The sequence below is a fragment of the Anser anser genome, assembly GCF_964211835.1.
Source record: "Anser anser genome assembly, chromosome: 2".
Taxonomy (NCBI): Eukaryota; Metazoa; Chordata; class Aves; order Anseriformes; family Anatidae; genus Anser; species Anser anser.
This window is the reverse complement of record NC_139721.1, coordinates 141,803,099-141,828,343: the sequence shown is the minus strand read 5'-3', so window position 1 is coordinate 141,828,343 and position 25,245 is coordinate 141,803,099. Positions and strand designations below refer to the sequence as shown.

The 25,245-nt window shown below is 36.2% G+C and overlaps 1 protein-coding gene across 14 annotated transcripts in view; it reads right to left on the bottom strand.

Moving 5' to 3' along the window:
* CACNB2 (calcium voltage-gated channel auxiliary subunit beta 2) overlaps window positions 1-25,245 on the bottom strand; it is a 243,918-nt gene that overhangs the window by 166,859 nt on the left and 51,814 nt on the right. For 2 of the 14 annotated variants that reach the window (XM_083824592.1, XM_083824596.1), the window contains one exon: window positions 1-25,245. This exon is cut by the window's left edge and continues 49,468 nt beyond it; it is cut by the window's right edge. The exons of 9 other annotated variants lie outside the window; for them this stretch is intronic. The gene's annotated coding sequence lies outside the window, so the exon portion shown is untranslated. 3 more of the 14 variants (XM_083824595.1, XM_083824594.1, XM_083824593.1) reach the window with 3 other exon arrangements.

The window sequence follows — 25,245 nt, the reverse complement described above, 5'->3', positions numbered from 1 at the left end:
TAAAACACTAACAGTAGAGCACACAATACTATACTATACTATAAGTGTATGCCTTATAGTTGCAAATTGGCAAATTATTGTCAAGAATGTAACACAGATTGCCAGGAGCAATGCAAACAATGTCACTACTTTTGTATTTCCAAATTAGTGGTGGGTAACAAAATAATGATCCAGTTTAGCAGTAAGTTATAGTATTACTAGTAGAAATATGAATTCATCTTTAACAGACGAGGATAGAGGAACATAAGTAAAGAGGAGTTCTCTGTTTCAGTGTATTTAAAACTATGATATTGCTGCTGACTTGACATTTTAAACATTTTTAATCTATTATTCAAGTACAGTTATATTACATGCAGAATGAAAAGAGAGCAGGCCCTTATTGTCACAATATTTTATCTACCAGCTATATTGTTATATAATTTTACTTCAGAATGCATAATGAGCTATAAATGTTCCATTTAATACTCCTAAAAGTAAGAAGTTTTTCAAAAGAAGCTCCTTTCACTAGTAAATTAAATTCAAAGGTCGTACCTTGGGAATGCAGAAAGAAGAAAGAATTTAAAGAAGGGGGACAGGAAAATGTATTATTTTGTTCAACTCTAAGCTGGAAAAATGGAACAGTCATTTAAATGCAGCCACAGGAGTCAGAAATAAGAAATTATGGCCACCTAATGTATAAAATAGATTAAAAAACAACAACAACAAAAAGCTAATTGAAAAAAATGTGTGAAATTTCACTTGAAAGAACTGGAGCTACAATGAAAACAGTTTAGCTTCAGTAATAATCCACAACATAACTGTAATGGTCTTGCAGACATCTTTATGTTAATGGAGGTGGGGGGGTTGGGGTTCACACTTATGAAGGGCACTTATTTCCATTTAATTTGGGCAGTGCAAAGTTTGTCCTTGTTCTGGCTAGTATACAATGACTGGCACACAGAGTCTTGGTTCACATAATTTTCCCTTCAAATATTTCCATGCCAGTTTACTCTAATTTATTCATTTACTGTTTTCTTCCCATATTACCAAAGTAAAATATTAGAAAATTAGGCTGCAGAAAAAAAAAAAAAAAAGCAAAAGGACTTCCAATAGGTATTTAAAATGCACACTTTCCCTCAAATCCAGAGATTATAAGTTGCTCCCAGAAAGTTTTATGTCAGTCAGACCCACACAGAACCAAAGACAATCCAATCACATAAAAAAGCTAAAGCTATTTTTGCTAGTCCAGCCAATTCCTTTAAGGTGTAGATATTCCATGGTAATGATAAAAGATGTCACTTCAGTCTCATTATCTATCAGAAAACCACCATTTTTCTGTTCTTCCTTTCCTCCTTCCCAACAGTTTGGTTTTCTTTCTGTAATACACATAGAAAAGAAACATCGAGGAAAATCTTCATAATAATAACTGCCATAGCCTGCAACTTCTGCTTGAGAATAGATGTGGTTTCCACTACAGGAGCAACAGAGAAAAGAGGGATAGATGGAAGGCTAAGGTTGATGGTATGGGAGCACAAAGGGTCACAGGAATAGCCCTGGCAGGTGCAGTCCCACAGTCCCAGGAAGAGAAAATACAAGACTCAGACTAACGTCAACAGAAAATTTTGCAAATGTGAAGCAAGATTTCTGCTTGTCAAAATCACAGAGAGTGTGTGGTGGTGAAAAGGAAAAAAAAAAAAAGTAGTTAAATCTGGAAAAAAATGTATATATATATATATATATATAAATCAGCAGTGAAGAAGAGATATGGAGGCAGTGAACAAAAGGAAGAAGGACAGCATCTGCTATGATAAAGAGTGGTCTGGTGAGAAACATGATTAAGTGATAGATGGATAAGATTACAGTATCAAGAGGAACAGACAAAAAACACTAGTCTAAACCTAACAAAACCAAAAGAGAACATTCCCTCAGGAGGTTTAAGATATCCTCCAGACACAGGCACAAAAAGCCTGCTGTCTGGATCCTGCCTGCTGCTGCAGGCAGAACGCTCTCCAATTATAGTCCCCACCATTAGAAAAGAAGCATCTTAAAACACAACTGTACTAAGCTCCTTAATTACATTAAACTAAAACACACAGTGCAAGCCATATCATAAATTTCACTTCCAATCTTTCAATAAAGTTTATATTGTTTTGGAATGCATTTTTTTAAGGTTGTTTAGTTTTGGTTGGTTGGTTTAATATCAAAATGTAATAGTTCTTTGGAAAGGATTTTACTCATAGTAATGAGTATTTGCCTTCCAGACATCACCTCCATCCTTCATCAAATTAGTTCTATAAAAAAAAAATCTTTAAAACATTGACTCAAACTTATTCTGAATGGTCCTTTCAGCTAAGCAAAAATCCCATTTGATAATTCTAAAAAAATAAATAAAAATAAATACAAATCAAAAAGTGAACAAGATGAGTTTTTAAACTACTACTTTTCAAACTACTACTGAATAAGTGTTAAATACAACATTGGGAAGTTTAGAAAACTGAGGATTTTAAGCTGTTATTAAAAATACAACTGGAGTCCAGCCTGTGGCTTGTCTATCCAGAATAAAATGTTGGTCATCCCTGACTACACTCCCCTACTGTTTGTTGTACAGTTCTAAGAGTGGCATCAAATGCCCTCTGAGAACCCAGGCAGTGCAGGTATGCTTTGTAGCATAGTAATGTGCTCTGTGCATTTGGATTTGCCAGTCTTATATGATCCAGTAGGTGACTTCCACCTATGTATTGCATCACTTCCAAGTTCACCATTTTGAAGAGCCTTTCAAGAAAGTATGCAGACCCTTCTCCTATACCTATCAGTGTTTTCACGTGCCAGGGATTTTCATGTGCCAGTTTATACTTAATTACTTCTTTGTTGCCTTATAAGCATTTTTTTTTTCCTTTTGGACAGGTACGTTGCACCACTGCAAATAAGACCACTCTCACAGCAGAAAAAGGAGAGAGTATGTACAGAAAGGCAAAGCAAATTGTTTGACAACTAGTAGATCTGTCCAGAAATGTGCAGGAAACATCTTGGATTCTGCGTTTGAACAGCCTTCATGGTGTCTTTCTAGACATATTCAAGGAGAACAGCTGAGTGCTGAAGACAGCTCAGGATTTTTAAGTGACTTCCACCAGATTGCAACTTCTCCTGAAGGCTGGAGCAACAGATGGACAGACTGGACTAAAGTTTGAAAGCTAAAATATACTAGTCAGTCTTTAGGCTTCAGTGCAGTTAGATGCTCAGCAACATGCTGGCAGTGAGAGTTGTGAAAATATTTTTGGGCAACATATAATTAGTACTAATGTTTTAGACTCCACGATCCTGAAGGAGATGAGATTGTCTGCTGGAAAAGTTCCATGCAACTGCTCCTCCATACTACCTAAAATGGATCCCATTTAGATTCATAGAATCATTCAGACAGGAAGAGACCTCTAAGATCATCTAGTCCAACCTTTAACCTAGTACTGAAGTTCACTACTAAACCATGCTACTTAGTTCCAAATTTACACATTTCTTGGAGACCTCCAAGGCTGGTGACTCAACCACTTCCCTGAGCAGCCTATTCCAAATGCACAACTGCACAACTCTTTCAACTACAGCTGCAAAACTCTTTCAGTAAAGAAATTCCTCCTGGTATCCAACATAAATGTCATTGTCCCACCTCAAAGACATAACTAAAAGAATAATGTTAAAATGTTATTCAGAATTATCTCCACATTTCAGCATGAAAATGTTCAGTATAAGAGTTTTTATTTCTGGAATTGAGTGTTTACACACAGCTATAACGTCCACATGATACACCCTGCCTTTAGGAGCTGCAGATTATGCCACAGAGTATTAAATGGAACACAGCTTCCCCCATGCCCTGATTATTGACCCACAATGAGAAATTGTCAGAACAGGAACAGAAAGACTGTAAACATCTGGATGCAGGTTGTACACAGAGCTAAGCTGAAGAAAGAGCAGGGGACACCCCGGGACACCTAAAACTGATTTAATCGTGTTAATGTGTTGTCTGCACATCACTCAACAACACCAAAACATGAACAAAAGTTGAGGATGGATATATTCCACTCAGGCCTTCAATTTTATCTCTGCACACAGGTGCAGGACTAATCTCTTCGTGCATTAGTCTAACATGGAGACCACAGAAAGGAGCCATGTAAGAATACTACCATCTCCTCCTACCATAATGCTGCTCCTCCAAAGAAACAACGTGAAACCACATAATTAATTGCAGTGATCTGTCTATTTCTGACCCAAAAGCCAATCAAAGGGATTGATTATAGCCAAAATCTGCACAACTTTATAGGGTCTGGACCAGCAAGAGCTGGATTAGTCATAAAACAATTGTTAGACTTGATCATACATTTCTGAATGCCTAAAGTACAATATCCTAACCACCCTCTAAAATAAACCAAAATCTTCTAAGCTGGATCATTCACCACTCCAACCATAGCCAACTTAAGAACTGTAAACTAATAACCCAGAATAAAAGTCTGGTGTTTTTCCCCAGTGAGTCAGACGTTAATAAAAAGGGTCATATCTTAGCTCACTTTAATTTCAGTGCTTTCATCCCCAAAGAATCTTACAATATAACCTCAATTAGCCCAATGCCATGGGGACCACCAAAAAATTCAATAATAACGGGTTTGGATAATCAAGGATTCAAAAAACAGAGATAATCTTCATTGTAATTAAGCCATTTGAGAACGCGGTCATCTTTCACGTAAAGACCAAAAAGATCAAGGGCAAACTCTATTTCACTTATCCTAACCAAGACAAAGTATCATTTCTGTATACAGTTAGCAATAAATGGTGCTAAAGATACTCAGAATACCCCCAAGGCCTAGCAGCATATGCACAATAAGTGTTATACAACAAGTATTACAAGTAAGGTAGAAACCTAAGTATTTTATAAGAATCACCAAGCATGTTTCTCCCCATTACCCACAAACATTCAAAAAGTGATGTTTTGAGTTCATGGAGTTTAATGTGCTTAGTCTGAGACAAAACATGAGTAGATGTCATTCTGGTTTACAAATGAGCATTCTGACGCTTTCAGATTGTGAAACACACTTTGCAAACAGGCAAATATTTTATTCTGTCCAGATAATGTTATTCATAATGGTTGGTGCTACTGCTAAATAAAAGTAATAAGCAGAAATGAAAGGATGGGTGATGCATCTCAAGATGTCATTATTTTCACATGGCCCAACCTCCACTGGCATGAGAACTAACAAATAAATGCTTTCAACTTATTCACATTTCAATTTCTGCTTAACAGTGGGACTAGCTATATATGAAATAAGCAGCTGTATAACAAACATCCAACTTTTTATTTTATATTGAATTGATTGTTAAAATGAACTACACATTGGATTGTGCATATTATATGTGAAATATTGTGCTGTTTATGTTCTACTCTTGGTCAAAGATCTCATTTTAATCTCCATTCTTCTGCCTGTTTTCTGCAGAACAGTATCAACTGTTGCATCAGGAAGAACAAAATATATCCAAAGTCAAATTAGCCCTGCAAAACTACTATGGCCACATTCACCTTTCCAATTGTTTACATCTCTGAAATATGATCCACAGGAGAGAAGTGTTTCCAGTAATTTTACTCTCCCCATCAATCCCCTATGCAAATCTTGATTTAGATCACACCTATTTATGACCTTGCTTGTTCTGTGGTCATTTTAAACATTTTGTATAAGAGCTTTCTATATCACAGAGAAACACACTGGGTATTTCTCCTGACAACAGAACTATTTCTCGTGATATACTGCTCTTGTGCAACATGCTACAAGCTGCTTGTTGCAAATGCTCAGCAATTTCAATTTGCAGCTTAGCCACATCGTTTGAACCTCCTGTTTCTTATCACATCCATCTGACAACTGAATAGCAGAATAGAAAAGGAATGTTAAAACATAAATGAATTACTTAGGAGATTATCACGTCAGCTGAGTATAGTTCAGACATATTTCAGCTAACAGCCAATCTTTTTCATTACTAATACTTAAGCTTTGGCGCTAGCCTTCCTTGTGGAATTTATTAGAGACAGCCATTTTGCAATACAGAGCAGTCTTATCACACCAGAGTATTGAAATACCCTGTTCTGGAAAGCAAACAAACCATGCAAAGCATCAGGCCGTACCTCTGCCACTGTGCTACTGCTCTTTTTCAAAAGAACTACCTCACAAGAGGATTTTTATGTTACTCATGGTCTTTTGTACATTTTTTTTTTTTGTGCCAGCCTATCATTCTTTATAACTTACATTGATTTTCAGTTATCATATACGGGTAAACACAGATGACCTATTCTAATGACTCCACTTACACAGGCTATTACAAAGAAAAAATACACAATTAAACAAACAACAAAAAAAGTCAAAGTGTTAACAGACTACAAGTCTGACCCTTCTAGGTTATTTTGAAATAAAATTAATTCTTTGTATGAACAAGTTCTGAAAAAATAGATGACACTCATACCTGTGAAAATAATCCTTGTGTCTCTGTGCTGTAAAAACTTATTTCACAGATGCTTAGTGCACCAATTGGTCACTCAGATATACATTAAAATACCTGACTGAGACATACCACACCATCTAATATATTAGGAGTTGAACATACAGGTTAGCATCATTCTAATACAAATAAAAACTTACATAGGAAACCCGTACTCGCCGTCGGTGCACCAGCCCACAGCACTGCATGAAGAGGACAGCAGGCAACAATCAGTGTATGGTTTCACCAAGCTTCGGTCACTCCTGTCTCCTCTGAGACACTGTCCATCTCTCCTCACTTTTCAGCCCCAGGTGCAAGGAAACAGGTAGAAAAGCAGTCACCCTCCATCTCCCAAGATATCCTTTTAAATTATCTTGAAGACGGATGAAACTTACTTTCTCTGAGTAAATCAAGCTCTTCTTTTTCAGATGATTAAAAAAAAAAAAAAAAGGAGGCAGAAAAAAACCCCAACAACAAAAGCAGAGGCACGTCTTTATTTCCTCAGCATCCAGTTATTACAAAGCAAATTCCGAGTTCATATACATCTTTTACTACATGTGGCGTAAGGTTTGTATCAACCATTCTGAACTTAGGAAAGACAGAGACGTAACAGGATCTTTATATCTCAGACTACTGCAACACACAGCTTTCCGAAGGTCTCTTGCTGCTGCTGCTGCCGCTGCTGCTGTTGTTATTGCTGCTGCTGCTATTACAGCTTTCTTCCCAATGCACAGACTAGGAAAAGCATCCTTGCTTCAGTGTTACCTCTGTTCTATCTTGGGCACATCTGATTTGTTATTTATCCCTTCCCAACAGCATGAAAAAATGTCGGAGTCTAGACTTTAATTCACTCTGGATTCTCAGGACTACAGAACCACCCTCCAAGTAGTCAGATGCTTTGTCTGGCAATACGTGTTTCACATGAATTGTAGGCAGGACTGCTGAGTGGCCTTACTACCTGACTCACATCAGAGGCACAGGCTCTTCTGCTGATACAAAAAGAACTTGAGAGAAGATCAAAACTCAGAATATACACTTATACACTGTGATTAACAATCCCCCCACCACCTTTTTTTTTTCCTAAAACACTAACAGAGATAATTAAATACTTGGATAATTGAGATAATGTTTTTGAAAATATAAAAATCATGAAAAATTATTATCCTTAAAGCAATAAGGGCACACATCTGAAATCAGGTCAGATTCAATTAACCTGTTTATGATTACAGGTCATCATTTAGGCAGGCATCACTCTTCTTCTGGGAGTGACTGAATATTCCAGTACTGAAAAGGCTTAATAGCTATATTATATCTTAAAATTAAATCTTTCAGTACTTTATGGCAGTGGTCTAAGAGTCTCAAACATCTCCAGAACTGTACATCTCCGGTCAGATGAATACATGATTCACTTACTTTTTTTTTTTTTTTAAACACTGACACAAACTTAACTCTTTCACCACTGACACTTGGCTGGAAAATAGGATACACAATATGCTCAACATAATTAAAAAGGGGACCAGTATATTACTTTTTAAAGGTATATACTTTTCATTTGAATTTCATGACTGAATTTGTTATTAAAATCTACAATGGAAAAATTGCATATAATGTGTGATATTTCTATTCCACTTTTATGTTGGCTGTGTCATGATGGCCAAGGAAAGGGTTAAGCATCTTCAAAAGAGTAAAAGAAAAGAAGGTTGTGCCTCTCAGAGATTAGTTTGGCTCCCCCAGCTTGATAGTGAAGATGCCAAGAATGTTATCTATACGTAGGTAAAATGGTATCAGGAACCTAAGCTAGCTGAACAGTCAGGAGTTTTCTTCCAGCTGAAGATAATGAAGATATGCCCACATGAGAAAGAAGTCCTCTGACTCAATGCTGAAATCAAGTAACTAAAAAAGTTAACTTTTACAAGCCAAAAAAACTGGCCACAACTTGATTTATTCAATTAACACCTGCCAATGTCAAGTACCTTTTTCAAGTACTATGTCCCTCTCTGAATTAAAAATAAATAAATAAATCAGTAAGTGTTAAGTATCTATACAGTTTGGGGGATACAAATGCATATTTAGCATATTTTGGCTCTTTTTTTTTTTTTTCTCCAGACCATCTAACAACCAGCAGCTCCCATGTATACCAGTGGGTTGACTGGCCTCTCTAAGCCCAATGTAATTTTGATGTAAAGCTACAATTGTTAGGGAAGATGTTTGGCTACTAACTCATCCCAGCTGGACATGCAGATGCTCACAGGATCTTAAAAAATATATAAGCAGACTAATATAATTAAAACCAGGAAATTGTGGATGTAGGGACCTCATCTATACACCCAAACCTAAGCGTTCTTTTACATCCTAACAAGCAGTCAGATAGCCAATGAGTTATTTTTAGAAGGATAACAGAAGTTGGTAGTTCACAAAGACACATAAGGAAGTATTCTCATAACCATTTCACAGTCCAAAAGCCATTTATCAGTCCAACAAACAGTGCAGACTATGCAACTCTTCAGATCAGGACTGCTTAAAGTGATTTTAACAAAGCCATTAGCAATAATATAGCAATGCTGACAAATACTGGGAAGAAAAAGGCATTTGGAAGTCAAGACATACTGAACATTACCATAAAAAAGAATCACTTGTTCAAAGCAACTAATCTAAAGCTAGAAAGAATAATATAGCAGTTGTATATATACACATAACAATCTGTTCTCTATATTTTATTTATCATTTTCTTCCCTTATGAGAGATCCATACATAAATTAATAACAGTATGAAAACCACAGTTCACTTATATACTATACACTTTATTTTTATTTTTTTTAAGTGAAATTTATTTGGAAATTATCAATAATAATACAGGTTTCGCATATATGTTTCTTGTATTGTTAAGGCAAAGAATATGAAAAAGCAGAAATTATTTTTAGAAGTTTCAATTGCTTCTGAAGCAGATAAATGTATCTATGTTTCTAACTCTTCCTAAAATTCATCATGACTATCTGGAGAATCCAGAAGCATCCCTTAAAAAAGCAGTATCACAACTCTTACTCAAATTACTGTGCATCTATTCTCAGAATAAAATACTACATAATCCAATCATAAAATCTCTACTTTCAACATAAGAAAATCATTTGGTTGCCCCTCTGTCCCCTTCTTCTCCCAAATGATTAGAATACTTTGTCATGGCGATACTTTAGATGATAACCAAAAACATTTTTTTTTTCAACATGAATCTAAGTTGCCTTTTATGGAGGGGTGGGAGAGGGAGGAATATTTGGGGAATAGAAGGAACATAAGCATGTCCAAGTCAAATTTATCTGTAATTGAAACCCAATAAAATTTTATGTTCTGCAAATATGACTTTGTTTACAGTTCCCATAAGACAATGCAGTGAATACAGAAGCATACCATATACATTATCTGTTAAATTTACTTCAACACACACACAGGATTTTACTTTCTTCTGCAGCTGATAGTCTTCCCCTTTCTCATTACCACATCTGTAATTTTAAAATAGTGTTTATTGCATGATGTGTTTATTTAATGATGACAAGTCAGGCAGCAATTTTTATCACTTTCCTTCTTATACTTTCTGGGTGAGCTTAGTCCTTAGGCAAACTGCAACAATCTAATCTTATGATCCTTGGCAAGTCTGCAACCAAAATAATAATAATCTTAACTTCTTAACTTTGTCTAAAAAAACAAAAACAAAATACACGCACAAAAAAAAAATAATACTTCCACACTACCTTAACTTGAAGATGTAAGAAGACATCTAATCCCAGAATAACTAAAAATTGGGAAACACCACTAAAAGACAAAATACTACCAAGCTAGTGAAAGATATTTTTTTCCATTCTCTAACATTGAAAATGATAACTCTATGAACAAATCAAACCTTCTAATTTTGGATTCTTGTGATATGTGTTTTTAAATGAACTTTTAGTTAGCTATTATCATTAAAACAATACAAATATTAATATTCTCAGTGAATAATTTTGGCTTTACACGGAGGTCAAAGAGATGGCACCTCCAAAAAAGGAGGTTAGCAGATAATAAAAAAAATATTCAAAAGGCTGGTACAGACATTTGGGGAGCAGGAAGAAACAGTAACACAATGATGTTAAATATAACAACTTGTACATTAAAAAGAAGGAAATTTAGAACTGTTTTAAACTAATCCATGAGGCTGATTTTCAAATATCTAGAGAAGGCTTCTCCAACATATTGAAGCAGCACGAAGGAAAGGACAAATGTTTTTAACCGAAATTAAATGAACATGCTGGCATGAAAGGTTGAGTAGGAATGAACCCTTAGAGGTTAAATGAGTGATACAGCTATTTGCATTCTCCTCAAGTGCTAAATTTTGCATATTATATAAACTGAAAGGTGGGAAAAGAAAAAGAGACTGTCAGAAAATTGTTATCATTTACTTTGATTGGCTTCCTCAGCTAACCAGCACTATCTGGATAAGGCCTCTGCCAGCTTGTGGTCACTCAGAGCTCCTGCCAGACTTTCCATAATCTGATCAAGTGACTGCCTAGAGCTAATGAGATGGATCTGAAGTGTTCAATGCCAGCAAGTGCAAGCTGCCCCAACTACCTCAAATGGCATCACATCAATTCCAATGAGAGCAGTGACAGAATACTTTTTCTGAGTTAAAAAAAAAAAAAAAAAGTTGAAAAGTCACAGAAAAATGACTGTCTGTCCTCCTGCTACCTTTAGGATCCTTTATTCAAAAGTTTCATTAGATTATTATTTCGATTTATCCATAGCATCACAGAATGGTGGAGGTGGGAAGGCACTGTTGGAAATCATCAAGTCCAACCCACTGGTCAGAGCAGGCTCAGCTACAGCAGATAGCTAGTGGCCATGTCCAGTTGGGTTTTGAGTATATCCAAGGACAGAAATTTGCACACCTTCTTCTCAGAAACCTGTTGCAGTGCTTGCCCACCGTCACAATAAAAATATTTTTCTTACATTTAATTGGGATTGTCTGTATTTCAATTTATGCCTGTTGCCTCTTGTCCTGTCCCTGGACACCACTGAGAGGAGTCTTGTTCCATCTTGTTTACTTCTCTATTTCTTTCCTTCAGGTATTCATACACCTGGATGAGATCCACGTGAGCCTTCTCTTTCTCAAGTCTGAACAGTCCTAGCTCTCAGCCTGTCCTCATATGACACATGCTTCAAGCTCTTAATCAAATCTGTGGTCCTTGGCTATACTTGCTGCAGTAGGTCCATCTCTCTCTTATCCTGGGGAGCCCAGCACTGGACCAAGCACTAAAGATGTGTCTTGCCCTGCACCAACTAGAATGGAGGTAATCACCCCCCTTGACCTGCTGGAACTGCTCTTCCTAACACAGTCCAGGAGACTGTTGGCATTTGCTGCAAGGACATACTGCTGCTTCATGTTCACTTAGAGTCCACCAGCACCCCCAGTACCTTTTCTGCAAAGCTGCTTGCCATCTGGTCAGCCCAGACTGCACTGGTGCATGGGGCTATTGTTTTCCAGATGCAGGATTTTTTTGAACTTCATGAGGTTCCTGTGAGGTTCTCCAGGTTGTCAAAGTTCCTCTGGATGGCAGCACAACCCTCTGGTGTTATCAGCCACTCCTCCCAAATTTGTAGTATCTGTAAAATTGCAGAGGGTACACTCTGCCCCATCATCCATACCACCGATGAAAAGATTAAATTGTACTAGCCCCAAGATCAACTCCTAGGGCACAGCACCGCCCTCCCAGCTGGGCTGGACTTCCTGATGCTAATCACAACCCTCTGAGGCTGACAGTTCAGCATGCCCTTATTTAGTCCATCATTTTGTCTCTGAGGATGACCTGGAAACAGTCTTGAAAACTTTGCCAACAACGAGATAAACAACATCCACTGTGTGTCCTTGTCCTTGACAAGGACATCCCTTGTCCTCTGAGCCAATCATCTCCTTTTAAAAGCTGTAAAGTTGGTACAGCCTCATATGCCCTTCATAAATCTATGCTGACTACTCCCAGTCACCTACTTGTCCTTCACATGCTTGGTAATGGTTACCAAAAGGATTTGCTCCATCATCTTCACAGGCATGGAAGTGAGGCTAGACAGCCTGTAGCTCCCCAGATCCTACTTTTTGTCCCTCCTGGACACTGTGGTTAAATTTGCTTTCCCCCAGTCTTCACATACCTTGCTCAATCCCCATGACACTCCAGAGACTGTGAGCTGTTTTTCTAGGACCTCAGCTTAGTGGTACAGATACTCAGAAAGGCTTCTCTCCCTAGAATTTATACACACAAATATTTAGGTCTGATTTTCTCAGTTGCACCATAACAACTTCAAGTACTTGAAAGCATTCTTAAATGCACATCAAAATGTTTAATTTGCTTCTAACTGTAATCATTCGTATAAATCTTTTCAGATCCATTAGATAGTTCATCAGAGTCAGCATTTATGAAATAATATATTATTTTTAGCTAAAGATTTTTGGCTTATTTGCCAGTTGTTAAATGGATGAATTTACTCAGTACCATTTAACATTCTTTCCATGTAGCACTTCAGAGAAACTCATTTGGAGATATTTTAAGTCAGTCAGCTATACATAAATAAAGCATTTTAAGCATCCACGCAAAACTGTATGATGGGTCTACGGTGACAGAGAAATTGTGACAAAAACATCTAACATTTTGGCAGAATAAGATGTTTCTGAAACCCTTGATTTTGTCTATGTTTTATGAGTTGTAGAGAAAGACATGCAGGCCCTCCCCTTCAAAAATCAAAAAAAGACAAAACAAAACCTTTTGCCTACAAAATTGGAGCTATAAACCTTGTATGAGATTCTCAAAAATAGGCCGAGTCATATTTTTACAAAGTGTTTGATACAAATTATGCAATATATTGCACACAAAAAAAAGATTAGTATGAAAAATAGGGTTCTTGGAAACTGCTGAAAATAACCTTAATAACATGGCATCTCTCCAGTGGTGTCATCTTTCTCTATGGGATGTATTATTGATCACGTACTGGACTGTCTCAAGGCTTTCCGAGAATCTACTTTTGTTGATGTTCAGAAACTCTCCCACCACTTGGAAAAGCACAATGCCATTCTCTCAACTATTTATTTAATGGTATTCCAAATGGATAACCTCTACTGCATCATACATATATGATCTGTATCATCCAGGAAAAATCTAAGCAACTAAATTTTATTAAAAAAAAATATATACAATACTAGTTAGAGGCTTCTGTATTCAGTTAACATTCTTAAATAACAGTTTACTGATTTAATCATTGACAATGAGCTTTTGCCAGCTATGGCTCCCACCTTCCTGTCTTCCACCAGAAATGAATGTTGTTGACTTTCTATTAATGTTATAAACGTCCTCTTCTCTGCCAGCCCTTCTCTGGAAAAGAATATTAGCACTAAGGAGTCTTCATTTTCATTAAAAGGGTTTCATGTTGTCTGGCTTTACTTCAGAGCTTTACTGCTCTTTTCTTTTTTTATTTTTTATATAGCTGCTGAAGCTGCAGACAACTATTTCTCAATATACACTGAGCGTACTAAACGTACAAAGCACATTTAGATTGAAATCTTTTAATTTAGTGATCACTATGCTATTTTTGGTAGTTAGCATGTATTAATTAGCAATATTTAAAACCTTCGTGCTTATATCTTGTATTCATACATCATTGCTGAAAAACAATTTTCAAATTATCTTTTAATAAGGCAATCAAATTATCTTTTAATAATGTAGTCCTTCGTTGTTATCATATTTGATTCTGAAAGAAGCAATACATAAAATTCTTATTGTGCCTGTTAATCTAGAGAGTTAACACAAACTGAAATTTTTGCAAAAGAAATTTTTGCAAGATCATTTTGCAACATGTTAAAAGGTCTCCAAGATAGTGTGGTAGCTTGACAGCTTCATACAGACCAGGATAGTGTTCATTTTAGGCAAATTCCTCATGATCTATCTATAGGTGCAGTTGTCCTCATATAGATCTGTCAGCAAATTGTAATCAGCATGTCATAGTTTTAATTTTCTAGATCAGTAACAAAGTAAACAAAGTTAAACAAAATACTTTTATGACAGCAAGCATAAACTTCTGGATTTTGCTACCACTGGCAGTACTAAGAACACTACCAAGGGAACAGGAGACTAGACAAATTCAAGAACAGATCCATAAACTGATACAAATGCAAATAGCTAGGGATCTACCATCTAACAAAACACAACAGTTGTGAATGTAGTCATAGGACAGGCTGTTGGCTTTATGAAGTTCCTTTTCTCATATCCTAACCAGTGCCCTCACATGCTAAATCTCTTCATTACCCCAGTTCTCACCAGATTGCTTTCTCTTGTGATCCTCTACCTGTATTCATCGTCTTCTGTATTGTCAGCCTGCTTTTCAGATTTTCCTGTCTGACAGATATTTGAACACACCACATTTCTATGTGGTATCCTCTCTTCTTTCCTTCAATTTGTGTACAATCCCACTGTTTCCACTGAGAACTCTAATTCTCAGGCATGTTCTGCCAGGAGTTCAGATCATACCATGCAGATACAGATGTTATCAGGAATCTCATTAACAACACACATTTGGCAGCTTCTACATGTAGTCATCTTTGTTTTCTCCTTCATTGTTAAGGTCATCTTGAATGGCACCTCAGAGACTAACAATCTCTCTCCTTAATCTTTAACTCAGAAATCAAGGACTCGCTTCTTTCTCATTAAAAACAAATTCTGTATGACCTCCCCCCTTTTTTTCTGTTGCTATGTTTACTCATTCCTCTAGTTTAGGGATTTATTGAACGTTTCCCAGCAGTTACATAATTTAATAAATTGACCTTGATAATTTGAGTATTATTATGACAACATTAGCAAGATGACTATGCTATTTTAGTTTCTTTTTATGTGGAGAATGCTCTCTAGGCCATATTTTGATCAAGATGTGTGATGGCCTTTTCTGTAAATTTTTATCTCACATTTCTTAGTGAACAAAGCTTTATGTGATTGCTTGATCTTTCTTTTCACCTAGCAGATCCTCCTCCCTTTCACTATCTCATCAGTTTCTGCACACCATTCAATTTCAAATTGGTTTCAAAAGTGGAAGTTTCAAGATGGATAAAATAAGAAACACTCAAAACCCTGTTAATTACCAAATTATTGAGAAAAAGCTTAAATTATAAACAAACATCACACGCTGTGCCAAGGCAATTAAACTGTGTCATGCCTATATGTTTGGCCAATCATCATGCATATAAATTTGATCAGTAACAGAGCTTACTGTCCCTTGCCTAGAAAGGATTATTGTTATAAGGATAAATAAAAGAAAAAAAAGTACTTATATCAAAAGGAAATCAAGCTTCTGTAGCTCTTCTGCTAAGAGAACAAGAACTTTTTTTTTTTTTTTCCTTTGGAACCTCAAAGAGATTGAAACCCATATATAAAAAACAGCTTCCTGCAACCATGGTCATAACATTTTCCAATATTAAATATCTCTGTTAATTTAAAATGCCCATATTATGGAATAAAGATGCTTTTTTCTTGTTGAAAGAATCGTTTTCCCCTCAACGGTTCATTTATAATTTAGAGAAAATGTATTAAACAAAGCCAACTGCAAACATTTGATGAAGATAAAAAAGGATTATGCTTATATACATATACACGTATATATATATAGAAAGAAAGAAAATAAAAATATTATATTAAATTTACAAATTGGATAGCTGCCTTGACCGTAGCTTGGTGTGGCCCAGAGATGAGATGGCAGCTGGACAAGTGCCCAAAGGTTTTAGGGTTCATCAGTGCCCCACCACTTCTTGTCTACTGCAGTTGCTCACAGCATGTACGCCACCACAGGATACTAGGATGCTGAGAAGACAGCTGTTGCAGAGTTTCTATCTTAATTGTAATTTCTATCTTAATAGAAATAAGGGTACAACAACACACAAAAGTGCAATTTAGGGCTCTAGTAATTTATTGTTCTTTGATCTGGTTCTACATCAGAACTAGGAGCACATTGAAGGGGAGAAAAAAATACAATATTTATAGTCTTTATTCCTCCATTCATGGATGTACCAGCCTGCAAGGGTATCTTTAAAGCATACTGAAGCAAAAGCTTTACTGACACAGGTTTTTCCTTTCTCCACTTTTTAGGGGCTGTCTCTGAAAAAGGATGATTTATATTACATATCCTTCAAGGGTATTAGAGGAAAAACATTCTGTAGTAGATATAAAAGTAGACCTAAAATTGTCTTTTTCATGTGGGGTTTTAACAGGGCTAAGAATTTTTATTTTGATACTATTATGAGAAGTCTCCTTCCTAAAAAAAAAAAAAAAACAAAAAAAAAACCACCCACATAAGTTGTATAGTATTAAACTTCTCTATACTCGCAGTCATTCATTTACTAAGCTTTTAAAAATATTAGAAAATAAAGTGTTGATTTTCATATAAATATTTTGAGCTGTTTCAGATGCATCAGAAAGTTATGCAAACACACAAGTGAGAGAAAATTCAATGCAAAGGGAAAAATATAGCAGTACCGTGCTATATTACTTTTTTTTTTTAATTGAAGAAATCGAAGTAATGTTCTGTTTAATTACAGCCACTAGGTGGCAAAGTTGGCCAAAGAACAATTACCAGCAACTATGCAACTTGAGAAACTAGACTTTGCATCTTTATAGTTGAATACAGAGTGAATCAAAAAAAATGCCCCAGAAAGTAAAACCTGTGTGAAATAATAAGTCAATAATCATAAACTTATTTTTATGAGATTATCTGTAAATATTATTTAACTACTTCATTTATCTCCAAAAAAGTCTCAAAATACTGAAAGCAAAATGTTTTTAGCTAATGTTTTTGAAACACACGGAGAAATTACTGCACTAGGAAACAATGAAAATATTGAATAAAAAAATTATGTTTAGAAAAGAATACCTATGAACATATATGCTATCTTGTGTCTTGACATCAGGCATGACAATTCTCTTTTAATGCTATCTTTTGATGGTAGAGGACATAGCACCCCTTATGTTTCTCAAGGAGAAACATAAGCATGCTTTTCTTCCTTTCAAATCAGCACAATCAAACACTCCATATGATTAAATTCTAGCAAATATTTTAGAAAGACAGACACTTTCTTAACCTTTTCTTGCAGTTCTTCATTTTCTTTAACCTTTTCTTGATAGTTCTTATGTTTTCTCCTTTATTTCTGCACATCTGTTTGTTGACTCATGCTTCAACTTAAATTCCAAAAATACAGGCAATAGCGACATGAAATATACTGATGATAAGCTCACTGTTTCATAAACTCACTGCAAATATACTGTAGAGCAAACTCCATCTGAATCGCAAGAACATGTGAAAGAAAAGTTTTCTAGTCCCTCAATCGCCGTAGAACTACTAAGCAATCACTTTCCAAATACCTACTCTCAATATTATAATATATACTCTCACTTCCAAGAAATTCATGGGCCAGGAGCAAGAAGTGCCCAAGCAGTATTCCGAGGATCCAGAGAATCCTGACTTTTTTTTTTTTTTTGACAAATTTGGCTAGCTCCAAGGCAGAAGTATGGTGAACAACAGTACTAAACAATTTACCCACTCATAAAATAATAATCTTACTAGGCTTACTGTGTGTTTGTGTGCCAACAGTATGTCAAGTGCAAACCACATCCTCTTCTTGTTCCCAGCTCTAAGTCTTTAATAGACACTGGGGCTACAGCATCACTGCATCAAGGGACCAGGAGACTAGAGAGAAGAGGGAGTGTGAGCATCAAAGGGGAGCCAACTACTGCAGATATTAGGTGCTTGGCAGTTTTAATTGTACTCTTTACAGTAAAGTGGAAAAAACTAATGCTAATGCTGAGTATTGACACTATTTAGTTGTTGTTTTCTTTTTTTTTTCCCCTAAGTGAAAGTCAATAAAAACCATCCCACTCAGAATGAGGAGGAAAGAAAACAGAATAAACCAGACTGAGAACGAGTCATTCCAAAGCAATTTGCACTGCCCAGTTGGAAAGTTACCAACTACACGCAGTAGATGTGGAATGTATTTTTGCCCAGTAGCATCCACTCCCATTCCTAGATCTGTGTCACTTAACATGTCAGTAAACTGCTGATTGCAGTGACGTATCTATAAAATCTATGAGCTTCTGTGTCACAGGAGAGGTTAAAATAAACAGACAGAACCACATTGGCATTGAGTCCTACCTTAACCCTAGCTCAAACTGTAAAGTTTTTAACCAAAACTGCTGCAGCTCTCTTACCACATCTTGCAGCTTCCAGAGGGTACTGCAGGAGGGTGACCCAGAGGAACAAAAGACACACCACCTACTAAGCACATTTAGAAAGTCCAGTTTCTAGAGCAGACAAAAAGACAGATACTCTCTCAGCTAGCTCACCACATTTCCAACAGGGTGCAATCTTGCAAGTCTTTACTACAAAGCACATCCACATCAAGAGAGGTAGAGCCACACCACAGTGAGTCTAGCCAAGGGCAATTAAGGTGAAGAAGGGCATTTGACATGCAAGGAGAGGCTAAGAGAGGTGGGACTGTTTGGAGTGGAAAAGAGAAGGCTCAGGGGATCTGATCCAGGTGTATAAATACCTGATGTATAAATACCTGGTGTATAAATATCCGGGTGTATAAATACTCCTTTTACAGTAGTTACAGTATCTTCCAAAGCCTACTTCAAGTATTCCCTGAATGATTAAAAAACTTGCTGGACTCTTAAAAAATAGCTGTCTAAAGTATTTCTACAGAATTTTCTTTAACTGTTAGGCAAACCATAACATTAGGAAGTGAGGAGTTCAAATGCAGCATAAAACAAATTTCTTAAGAGGTTCAGACTACTCAGTGAAACATCATATTTCTTTCTTCCTAAACTAGAAATTATTATTTTTTAAATATATAAATATATATCACTGCTTGTATAAAACACACTTTTCCTTAAAACAAACAAACAATCTAGTAAGGTAAAAGTAGTCAGTGGAGTTTCTGCACATAATGAAGATTATTTTATTATTTGCTGACAAAAGTCAAGTTTCTAACCAAACAGAAATAAGAAAATAATAGACTTCTAGCCCAGTGTCCTAAAGAAATAAAACATATTTCACCATTCATGACTACCTGACTCCTTCCATCATTAAGTACCGAGCTCATTTGCCAGTTTTGGTAGTGGTTGACTGAAGAAGAGAATGTCAATAAAATTAATTTCTTACAGATTTGCTTAAATAAGTAGCCAAGTAAAAAGAAACTATAAATTCTGTAGGAAACATTGAGGGATGAACACACCCATCATTAAAACAAGTCACAAAAAGCCTCAATGTTGAGACAAAAGTCCTTAGAAACTAGAGGCTAAGTGGATAACAATACTTTTTAATAAGAAAAATAAATCCTACTTGATTATTAAAATTTTGGCATCCTTCAGAACATTAAAGTCTTCTCCAACCTGACACAAGACCCAAAAGGGATGCCCGCGTTACTTGAGGGTGTCACAATGACTGTGCTGAGCGTGCTCAGCTGGGGTTGGCAGTGGTCCCACAGTCCATGGGGACCCTGCCACAGCCTCTGGTGGCTGAAAGTTTTGAGTGAAGAAAAAAGAAATGGGGAAAGAGAGAGATACCCTGCTGCCGGTGACCTCTGATGAACTTTAAGTGATAACTGGTTGAAAAGTAGGAGAAAGAAAAGAGGCAGCACTTGGTGAATAGCAACATGCAGCAGCAAAGTTTGGAGTAGCTTCATGGAGGGCAACCCAGATGGGAACATTTTTTTGTTTGTTTGTTTTTTAAGACTTTCAAATATTTCTCTCCATTTTATTTGGACTCTTCCAAACCAACTAAAACCAAGCACCTTGGAGCTCTTTAGTGTCCAAAAAAGGCTGCATCATGTGAATGAACAAGAATTTCCAGATGGCACATCTCGTGAACTCGAATAAGACATCCCTGGGGTATTAAGTAATGAAATTTCTACTTCCTGCAGCTACTTGTTGCCTGGACAAATTCAGATGGTACCAAAGCATTTCACTTGAAAACATTTTAAACTTTGCAGCCCCACTTTGCTTTAAACCTGATGTGGTGTCAGAAAGTTTTTGCCTCCTAAAACAGACTATGCACAATATTACTTCTGACTGAGTAATCCTGGCTTCCATGTTTGGATGTTATATTCTTTTGATAACAGAGAAATCAGAAATTCAAACAGACAGGAATGAGGGATCAGCAGGAGCACAGAGAGTGCAGATTTCATACCTATGTAATAAACGTATGATAACTAATACAGCACACTATTTTGAAACACAGCATGCTGCAGCTATGGCATTTATTCTCCTAGATGTATAATTAAGTCAAATTGTGTTATTAGTTGCAAATACATGTATGATATAGGAAACAAACTGTAGTGCCTATGAGTTGCTAATACCTTTGCATTCCCTTGTAGATACCACTTTGAGTCCTGAAACTCAGATAACAGTAGACATGAAACGATAACTAAAATAACAGAAAAACAGCAACTCTATTCTAAGAAAGAATGAGAATGAAAAACTAAAAGGATTACACACATTTAAAGATATCCTCCAATTAAATAATCTCCATACAGTCACAGATGAAGAAGGTAAATTGGGTTCTAATAAAGAAAAATCAGATTGTATACATTGACATGAACAGGACCCCAAATCTTTCATTTCATCTTTAATGAAATGTTTAGTTTCTGTATTCTTAAATCACTGAATGTATATATTTTTAGTTCCACTTCACCTACTTAAGCAATTTGTATTGTAGCTTAACTTTCTGCAGGACATTGTTGCCTGCTGGCCCCATGCTTCCCCACTGCCCGCTGCCTCCTTCACAGAGAAGGCTGGGAATCTCCCCCGGCCTTGCTTGCAGAAAAACAAACATACGAGCCTTCCTGCATGCTCCAGCAGTCTGGCCTGGCTGGGAAGCAGCCACCAGTGTTACCAGAGAGCTGGGGACAGGAGCCGTCTCCCCCTGACCACGCACAGCCTGGCCTAGTCCTAGGCTCTGTAGCGCAGCCTAAAAGAATGTCTCTGGACCTGAAATCTGCTCCCAGCAGCTCCCCTGATGGCCCAGTTTGCTCAGTTTAAATTATCCCTGCAGAACCTGGAGAAGGCCTGGGGAGGCCCCAGAATGTCTAATGTCATTCCTATTCAACACCTCTAAGTTTGGTCTTAAATAGCTAAAAAAAGTTGCAAAGTGAGTACATCATACCCTTTCACGCTGCTAGAGAATACATGAGTGCTGGGAATGCAGAGCTGGTATTCCAATTTACAGCTTCATAAAAGTCAAAAGAGAACACATCTTTATGCAAAAAGTTGTTCCGTTATCCCTTCCAGTCTCTCACCTACTCTTCACAATGCATAAAAATCCTAACTGTTTCTATTTCAGGAGTGTTTTATCTTTATTTAAGGATGATCTCTTCTATAAGAGTATTGCTTTTAAAAACAGCTATAGCCTACAGCATTCACTTTCCTTCATCACAGTTTTAACAGGTCACTACAAGTAGTTACATTAATCTTGCATTCTCCCATCCAGTGACATAATTCATTCCTTTTAGGACACTCTGTTACAAGAGAGACCATTGCTGCCAGGACACAGGAAAATCTGTACATCTTATGCTTAGCCAGACTCTCCAGTTTGTCCATAACATGCCACTGCGACCGAACAAGCTAATGAGATTATTTTTGAGTAATCAGATATATTAAAAATAATAATAATAATATCCAGAAAGGGAATTATTAAAATATTTTAAAATTTAAATCTTTTTAACTTAAATATTTTTAACTTAATTTTTTTATACCAGCAACTGAAACTGGTTCTGCATTTACAACTATTTCTCCTTCAAAATGCACCTGTTGTTCCTAAATGGAACCCTAATAATCAACATAAAAACTGTCATGTTTTACACAACTACCTGTTATATGGAGCAAATGCAGAAAAAACTGAACAAAAGCAAAGTTATAGGCTAAAATCTATACATTAATATACTGCCTGATCTTCAGACAAGTGGGGTAAACAGCAGATGAGAAGAGCCCAGCACATCTTTCACATTTTGAACTGCATGACAACTTTGTAAGGTAGGTGAAAGAAGGTGTGTCTTGTACACCAGGCTGTCTCTTCCCTCAGCAAAATTAAAGGCATAAGTGGCAAACAGGTCCACCCTGCTCATGAAAAGAAAAGACATTTCTCAACACAGTCCTATGCCTTAGAATAACCAAGAACAGTCATAGCAGTGACTCATTGAGATGGGTAGATGGTACAGCATTCACAGATGTCATGTTGTTGGCATTGCATTAATCCATAGGATAGCAACCTTCCAGCACCAGAGCAACTTTCAATCTCAATGACAGGCTTATCTTTTCAGTACCCAGCTACTTTGACAAAGAATAGAGAAAACAAATCCACAATTACAATTCAAATCCTGAAGCTCTTTTTTTTTTTTGATGTCTTTTTTTGTTTGTTTGTTTTTTCATTTCCCCTTCAGATGGCTTTTTTTTTTTTCCCCACCAAGGGAAATGACAGCTGTAGCAATTGGCTACATTCACAATATAGGAAATCTTTTTATACAGCTACTGCCAAACATACAATAGGCACAGAATGATTTCAACACCAAACAAAAGAGGAGACAGTTTTCTCTTGAATGAAGAAATTGTCAAACATGTTTATGTTACTATTATGTACTATTAGAATTTATATTGTGCTCTGTCACATTGTGTAGATTTGATCATCACTAGGAGCCTCAATAGTACATTTATTATTTATTTAAATCTTTTGAAGTAAATTGTGCTTCCTACAAATCTCTTTCATAAGTTATTCTACCTGCTATATCTCACAAACAAATTGTAAAAGCTGAGCAGCAGTAGGGATGATAAAGTTAGCCTAAAGTGTCTCCTGCATTCTGGAAGGAAACAGATAAAGACAATATTTACTTTGTCTTTTTTTTTTTTCCTAAGTTTTATGTATATTGTATATTTTTCCATTTTATTTCCTTAAACACCATCTTAGTTTTATCTTGTCTGCTTTTATAGAATCATTGAGGTTAGAAAAGACCAAGTCCAACCATAAGTACTTCACAGAACTCAAACAGAGCAAAGCATGGGTTCCAAAGAGATTACCATACATTTTTAAAAGTATCATAAAGAGAAAATAAAAGCATGAGGACAGAGGAAAGACATTCATCAAATCAATAAGAACTCTAGTGCTAATAATACATAAAACAATTCGGTTGACTAACCAATACAATGAATGTTTACTTAATATTCACAGCATGTTGAGTCATTAAAGTCAATTCCACACAGAAAAAAGGAAAAAAAAAGATGGATTTAAATCTACAGCCATTCTCAGCAAAGAAGCAACAAACAGCATGATCACAGAAGAAACTTCTTTCCATTTTGTCTCAACTCTTTAACTGAGGTAAACTTCATTTCTGGAAATATAAGAACCACGCCATGACTGTTTTTCTACTGAGACAAGTGTTAGAAAAACTACCTCTTTGGTAAGCCATAAAGCGCTATTGCATCAAGTATCAAACGTCTCTTGAAAAGAAAAAAATATATATTCCTGGTAATATATTGCCTACAGTAAAGCTGACATAAACCCCACAAAACACACAGGCATGATTTTGTGGTTTTGCTCTCAATGTGCTATTTTGAATCTAAACATCTTTTAAGATAAATAAATAATTTAATAAATAAATAAGTATATGCACACAGCCTATTTCCACACTAACTTGCAACTGGACAATAAGCCTCTCTCCCTGAAACGGCACAAAGAAGCTTCTCTTGCTCCTTATCTCACGTGGCACTCCTCCATCTCCTTCATATCCTGCACTTCTACAACCTCATGGCAACATTCCTTTGCCCTTTTTTTTTTTTTTTAAACAAACAAGTACATCTCACCACAAGCAAGAGGTGTCGTGGTCTCTCTTTTGCTGAAGATAGATAAAGATAGAAATGGACAGACCTACCTGAAGGTGTAAAGGAAATCAGTGTAGGAAGTAGTCTTGCACATAAACTACAATGTAACTTGGTAATAAGTTGTGACTTCTAATGGTTGCTATGATGTAATATATTACAAAATAATAAAAAAAAAAAATCAAGTTTTAAGAACAAGCTCTGGATTACATTTTATATGATACCAGATACCTCACTGGAACTTCCTTCTAAATAAAATAAAACAAAAGTTAAAAAAATAAAAGGTAAAATTAAGAATGCTATGCCGTAACTTTTATATCTAGCATTTCTTTGAGAGAACCAAAGCCAGGCGAACAGTCCAGCACAGGAAGCAAAAAAAAAAAAAAAAAAATTCTGCCCCTATGCGTTCATCTGCCTACCTGCCTTCGCTACCATTCATACAGACAAATGTTTTAAGACAGAGATTGATTTGGGAAACAAACCAAAGCATAAATACAGCACAGCACTCTTTACAGTGTCTTTTAAAACGCAAACACTTGAAATGAATTAATATATATTAATGGTTCCAGATGTCAGATATTGCCTCCTGAATGACCAGGCTCAATTATCAGGACTAGTGGTCTTCCGTTTTCATTAGCTCACATGCTACAGTAACAACAACAAAAAGAATGAATTAGATTGAAATGGAGGGTAAAATATGTGTTGGTTAGTGGTTTTTGTTTGTTTTTTTGTTTATTTTTCCTATTTTGACTATTACAGCAACAGCTTCAGAAAGATTTTCTCAATGCTGAAGTATCTTGGGTGATTTAAATTTTAATTAAGCAGACTATTTAACTTTTAATATGAAGAATCA